Below are 6,934 nucleotides of genomic sequence, written 5' to 3'. Positions count from 1 at the left end.
ACACTGGATTAGGCTTATGTTTGAAACAAAAACGCTGTGGCTAGAAGGATACATGGCTTTTAAGACCCCATATGGAAAATTCATATTATTTAATGAGTTTGTATCACTGAAAACGATTATTTCTGAAAACTTTGGCCAAAGTTGAGATTGGTGTGAAACTGGTGGTTTCACTTTCATCAAGGGAAAACAGCACTGTTGCATTGTGACATGTTCCCTTGTTCGTTTGAAATCTCTGATTGACCACCTGTTCGAGGGATTTGCGACAGCCTTTCCCAGCTGTTTAACATGTTTGTAGCATATCACTGTTCAACAGAATTATTTTTAATGGAGGGGATATAGGAGCAGAAGGATGGTTCGTGTGTTTTCTTCCTACACCTCACGGTAAGCTATTTTGTTGCTCTGATTGGTTAGGACTATCCAGTTGAGTACAGAGGCATTCCCCCCCTGTATCGGTTGAAACACGCCCCATAATTACGTCCCAATGGAGCAGTATCAGACTCATATTCTGACTAGAATTTGAGTATGACAACGTCAGGCTAACGAATATGTATGTAGTATGTGATTCCTACAGTGTAAAAAATTTGTAAAAGATTTAAATAGATTAAGAAAGCCACTTAAAGCCACATGGCTACTGGCCACATGGCTACTGTACTCTATTACTGCCCATGTCTTCCCCTGGCTATGATTCTAAATACCGGTAGAAACGGAAAAAGGTAATCATCAAGTCAACATCAACTAAAACATTCAAATTTCTAACAAAGTCGTAAATTTACAGCTGAAAATCTTACAAATGTATGTACGTTTGAACTGTATCCAAAGTTACACATGGTGAAAGGTAATCCACCTCAACTTAGTGTTGCACGGTGTATCGATACTAAAAAGGTATCGCGATGCCTTCACGCAAAAAACGATACGATTTCAGACGTTTTTAGAATCGATACTTTATTAAAATAATAACGTTCTGTGTCTGTGTGAACTGCTGCTCTCACTGCTCCTTGCACGCATCTAGGCAAGTGGGCGTGTCAAGCAGGCAGCTCTGAGTGAGTGAGTGCGCAGCCAACGTCAACAGTTCTTTGCCGACAGTTCTAGGCCTTGAGGATAAAACAAAAGGTGCAGTGAAATCTGCAACTATTTCGGATACATCACGAATAGTGAAGGCAAGCCATCAGGTACACAAAGTAATTTAAAAGCAGTAGGCTACGCATGGAACTTGGCTAAACACCTCGCAGACATATCCCAACATTTTTAAAGAGTTCAAATAACGACAGGTTAACGAATATGCTATAGAGAACACGACTACATGGTTAGTGCCCAGTTCTTTTCTTATGTTTTAGTCTAGCGAAAACGAGTATGGTTATCTGGGATAAAGCGAACCTTCCTTCATCCATGAATTTTGACGAGACATAACCATAGACTGCAAAAAATAGGACATAACGAGCTGTAATCATTTTGACGAGACATAACGAGCTGTAATCATAGGGTGCTAACGTGATGAAAGCGCAATGTTCACGCCAGAATAACATTAGCCTACCATAACTTGTAAACGATCTATTTCATGTTCGGTCAGTAGCCTACTACTGGTAATATTTGTCATGGCATGTAGACTGCAATTTGTTCAATAATTATTGTCCAGATGTAGGATAGGCTACCCGAAATGCGCTAATTAAAGCCCACAGCATAATACCACCAAACGTGTTGAGTCCTAATAATAGCGGCTTTTACGTGGTAGCAAATCATGTTATCAAAGAAATAGACGTAATGTAGGAATGCACACAGATATATTGCAACAGGTAACGGTGTAGGCCTATCTGACGAAGACCTGAGTGGTTGGAACGTCGTACTTGTACACTGGGCGCAAAGAAGACTATCCTCACATTTCCCCCTTTGCAACTGTCAAAGAAATCCCATGAACACGGGAAGGCCTAGGGTAGCCTATACTGTACATCAGATGGCCTAAAGATTAGGCCCCTCTGCATAGCATTCAGTGATTTGCATGCAGTAATTTTAACACTGACCTTGATCTAGCCTAGTTTGGCTATTTAAAGCTACTTTATTGCCAAAACACAACACAATGTAAATTAACTATAACAAACAATAAAGGACTTAATCACACAAAGTAGGCCTACTATTTTACTGACTATAAAAAAAAAAATTATGTAGGAAGTTTAGAACCCAGAATTGACCTACAAAAGTGCACCAAATTTAACACAAATGACTCAATACACTTGGAGGAGGTATGAGTCCTTTCTTCTCCAGATATCTTAGGATTTCGCTGTAGTATCGTTTTAGTATCGAGCATCGTGATATTTATGGCAGGTATCGTATCGAAGTCATAATTTTGGTATCGTGACAACACTACCTCAACTAAAACATTCAATTTCAAACAAAATAGTAAATGTACAGCTGAAAATCTTTTTGCTGTGAACTCTGTATTGATGAGCATGTTTGTATACTGTATGTGTTCATGTGTAGGGCCCTAAGCTTGGTGTCCTAGTGAGAGGGCTAATTTGAGAGGAACTAAAGTAAACAGTACTTTTGTTTTCATAACACACGCTTAGAGAAGATGGATGACCAGACTGGGGTCTGTTTTTATGTGAAGCCTTAACACAGTTGAAAAAATATAATGTCCGCAACACTGCTTTTGACTCCCAATTATTTAATGCACAACAGGCAACGTTTCGACCCTATCTTGTTGGATTTAATTGAAAATGTTTTGTCAAGTGGTTCCACGAAACTGTATTAAATAACTCTAAAGATACTATATTCTTTATGATTGACTCAAATAAATAACATTAACTGAACAAGAGTGAATAAAGTAGATGGTAAGTAATTGAATTCCTTTATTTTTATTTAGTATTCTTACATTGAACCAACTTAATATGGCTGTGTTCAACCAACTTAATGCTGTTTTGTTCAATTAATTCAGCATTCTTACATTGACTCAACTTAATATGGCTGTGTTCAACCAACTTAATGCTGTTATGTTCAATTAATTCAGCATTCTTACATTGACTCAACTTAATACTGTTCTGTTCAATCAAAGTCACATTGTTATGTTCAATTAATTTAAGTTAAAAAGATATCTAGCACACATCCACATTAAGTTACGTTTAAGTGATACAGTTACGTGGAACCACACTTGACAAAACTTTCTTAAGTAAACTCATCCTAAACATAAAGTTCTTAAGTAAATCCAAAGTAAACAAGTTGAATTTGTTCTGCATAACATTTCTAAATAAAATAAAATGTCTAAAATTGAACAAATGTGTTGAAATAGCAAACAGACACACGGTCTTCAAAACAAATCTGCATTTATTTAGCAGCAACCTTTGTCTCCATTCTCATCAATCCATCAGGGACATTTTTTAGTAAAATAGAAATGCAATGAACTGAAAAATATCTCTGCTAAACACGGCATGTGTAGTTTTGTTACATTGTTAGTGATTCAACTATAATGTCTACATCTTCAAGTGGAGGCATTGGCACCCTCATGTTTGATTGCAAAGATCCCGATGGTGGTTTTTTCCATCTGGCTCTGGGCATCAGTCCGCGTCCTTTACCACAGACAAAAAAAAAAAAAAAATAATTGATGACTTTTCAAACAAAAGTATATGTTTTTAGATATGTTTGAATTCAGTGGATTAACCTCGCATCTCCCATCTCCTTTAAATTAAAGCAATGGTTCTGAGTGAATTTCACCCTTGGGTCATTTGCATGATCATCGCGAGTGCCAACCCCCCCCCCAAGACATTGGTCGAGTTTGCGCTGTCAGTCTATGTATCAGCCCAATGGCTTGCCAAAACCAAAAGTGTATCTCGTAAATTACCCCATAATAATGTCCGAAATATCACTAAACTTCTACAGTAGTACAAAAAAGGGTCTGTACTCATTAAACGAGGCATTGGAAAGTTTGTAAGTAGCCTACACCAGGAGCTTATTTAAATAACACTTGCCTGATAGCTTCTACTCTCTGCTGCTACCGCTACGTCTACATCACTTCCGTGATTTGTGAAAAGCCCGTAAAAGTCCTTTGCAAAACTCACAAGTGTAAGAGATAAGCTAGTGAATTAAACACTCCAGTCATATATTGATAACTGGATGATATTTAAAATTGTATTTTCAGGTCAATAAGTGTTGACCTGAAAATACAAGCATTTATAAAACTTATGCATTGCTTTCTGCCAGGACTTTTACAGGCTTTTACCAAATCACGAAATGACGTCGACGTAGCGTTGCAGTAGGTGTTGTTTATGAGTACAGACCCTTTTTGTACTACTGTAGAAGTTTGGTAATATTCCGGACATTACACTTCTGGTGAAATTCACTCCGAACCATTGCTTTAGACTCTCTGCTCTCCAAAATGTCTATGATTTCTTTTAACTCAAAAGCTAGTTAACCAAAGATTAAAACTTTGGGTGACATTTTATCAACACAGACTAGGAAGCTTTGTCTGTAAAGGGTTTATGCGTGGTCAAACAGACCAATGGTGACTTGTTCTGCTGTAACATGCATTCTGCTTTAACATGCATATAGACAGCCTTAACAAAACATTACAAGCACCGAAACATGAACAAGGAAATGTCCATGGGTACTAAAATAATATAAGAAGCCATATTCATTCATAACCATCTTCCCACTAGACGTACCACTGCTACTCTCGCTGCTGTAATGCTTTACTGTTTTTTTGATATTCATTTACACTTACCAGGTATTCCTTTATGAGTTTCTCAGAGCCTTCATTTAAGTACACAAGTGCTTTCAGGTTGCAAGCTCTCAACAAGCCAATGGTATAATTCTGCAAAATAGGGAAATGAACACTACTTTACTTACATTTACAAATTAAGCATCTTAATGTTTACCATGCCTTACCATGCAACCCCCTTTGTTAAATGTTAAAATGTTAAATGTTAAAAGAGATTTTTGGAACGCACTGATCTTCAATGTAAATCTATTCATGGGGTTGAAACAGGCAGTGCACCCCAAATATGTCAATGTTAACTTTCAAATTCATGTCATGTCAGCAAGGTAAGACCTTTAAAAAAAAGTTAGCAGGTGCATGGCAAGGTCCGGTAGCTAATGGCCTAATATTGGATCACAGGTTTTCAAAGTGGGAGGCACAAAACAACTTGGTAACAACTCACTAACCTGGTCAATGGCAGCCATGATCTCCTCCCTTCCTACGCACACACAGCAGACAGCCTGGAGCAGATGATGTCGAGTTCTGACATTCTGACAACGTTATGAGGGGAGAGGAGATAGAAAGAACAACTAACAATACAACCCAGCATTTGGAAATACAGAAAGAATTACAATTAGCATATGGTATGGGTGTCTGCGACCAAAGTGACCATGTGCTAACCTGTAATACTTCAATAAATGAGACCTTGATGACACTCCGGTCTTGCGCTCTTTGCACTGCCACATAAAGGCCTGTGGGGAGAAAGAGAAAGTATATCAAACTCAACAAATTTGTGTAAAACTATAATAATATGAGATCACAGAATCAATTGAGAATTTTAATAGAATTGAACTAGGAAGAAAACCTTTAATTAGATTGGCTTGTTTGTGATTTAATTAATTACTTGTTTGTGATTAACAAATCATTCAAACACTGAAGAGTAGGCAGCCTCTAGCATGAAAAATGTAAAATTATTTACCTCCCGAATATAGGGGTTGACAACAAATGTGTGTGCTTAAAATGGACAAGTTTCCATGCAAGAAACTGCCATTTGCTTTGCTCTTTTATATAAGCCGGATGAGAGCCAAGTAGCCTATGATAGCAATACAAAAATAATGACAAGTCTGATGTTCCTGCAACTGCTGTTGCAGCTACACGTGGCTAATGTTACAGAGAGACTAGGCAAGATGGCAGAGTTTGCTACACAAACGTTAAAATGATTCAAATGTTTCTTGACGGACTTTAGAGTCTGCATCAATGCTAGGAAATTGTTCATGACACAGAAAGATAATTTGGTCAGAGTGGGGTGCACCTACGTTTAAACATTAAACTTTTCAGATACTGATCCAACTATTAGTATTCACATAAACCCAGGCAGGGTTTGTATGGGGCTAACGTTAGCTGCTATTTTATCTTAGCAGTTAAATACATGAAGTCGTCCTGACCTTGGCACTTCTATGAACATTCAATTGTGATTTATATGAAATAACCCCATCAAGGCACCATCCCTGTCTATCATCAGTAGGGAGCAAAACTAACCTGGGAAACATGATAGAATTCTAGCCTGAGATGACTTAGCTCGCCAGCCACCATGACAGATTTAGCAGCTAGTAGCTAACATTAGCTGCTCGAGTTTAGTAACACATTACACTTACACATAATATCTACTAAAATGATTATTCAAGTTGTTGTTACGACAAACTCGCTAAACTCAAAACAAAAACACTATGAACAGCAACAAATACATACCTTGCAATTACAGGATCCAAAAATGTTCCATGAGCAAGCGAGGAAAAAATGGCAGACCTTCACTTTCTCAACCGTCTCTGGCGGAGTCCTCACCATGGTCCTCATAAATTGTGAAATAATGTTACGGCAACCATAGAGGGACAAATTTCCTAATCTAATGCGTTTTGTTCAAGAAAGTTGTGTAGATCCAATGCAAACATGTTAAGTTAATCAGCAAAAACGCATTATTGATTTGAAATAACAACTAACTCAATTTCACCTTAGAAACCTAATTTTGTTCTGTAAATCCAATGAAAGAGGATTTATTAAGATGAACAATAGTGAGATTTCATTTTTTTGAGTGCTGCTGGGTCTTCTTCAGGCAGTTTTCTTTTGTCCTGCACCTGCCAGAAGGTGCATGTGTACACAATAACTGTTTGCTGAAGCCTTAACACACAGACAGACAAGACAAACACACACACAGACAGACACACAAACATACAGACAGACACACACAGACACAGACAT

At 37.7% G+C, this 6,934-nt stretch overlaps 1 long non-coding RNA gene across 1 annotated transcript; it reads right to left on the bottom strand.

Moving 5' to 3' along the window:
* Positions 1 to 2,820: 2,820 nt before the first annotated feature.
* LOC143111848 (uncharacterized) lies at positions 2,821 to 6,472 on the bottom strand. Its single transcript, XR_012984621.1, has 5 exons — positions 6,428 to 6,472; positions 5,360 to 5,430; positions 5,146 to 5,229; positions 4,706 to 4,795; positions 2,821 to 3,554 (listed from the first exon to the last, which is right to left on the bottom strand). It is a non-coding gene; the product is annotated as an uncharacterized LOC143111848 (long non-coding RNA).
* Between the last annotated feature and the right edge of the window lie 462 nt (positions 6,473 to 6,934).

This window comes from Alosa pseudoharengus, unplaced genomic scaffold (genome assembly GCF_046254945.1).
Source record: "Alosa pseudoharengus isolate Yale_2024_CS ecotype anadromous, Long Island Sound unplaced genomic scaffold, YU_APseudo_1.1 YU_APseudo_1.1_scf_8, whole genome shotgun sequence".
NCBI lineage: Eukaryota > Metazoa > Chordata > Actinopteri > Clupeiformes > Clupeidae > Alosa > Alosa pseudoharengus.
The sequence above is the reverse complement of the archived record's forward strand: the minus strand, read 5'-3'. Positions and strand labels throughout refer to the sequence as shown.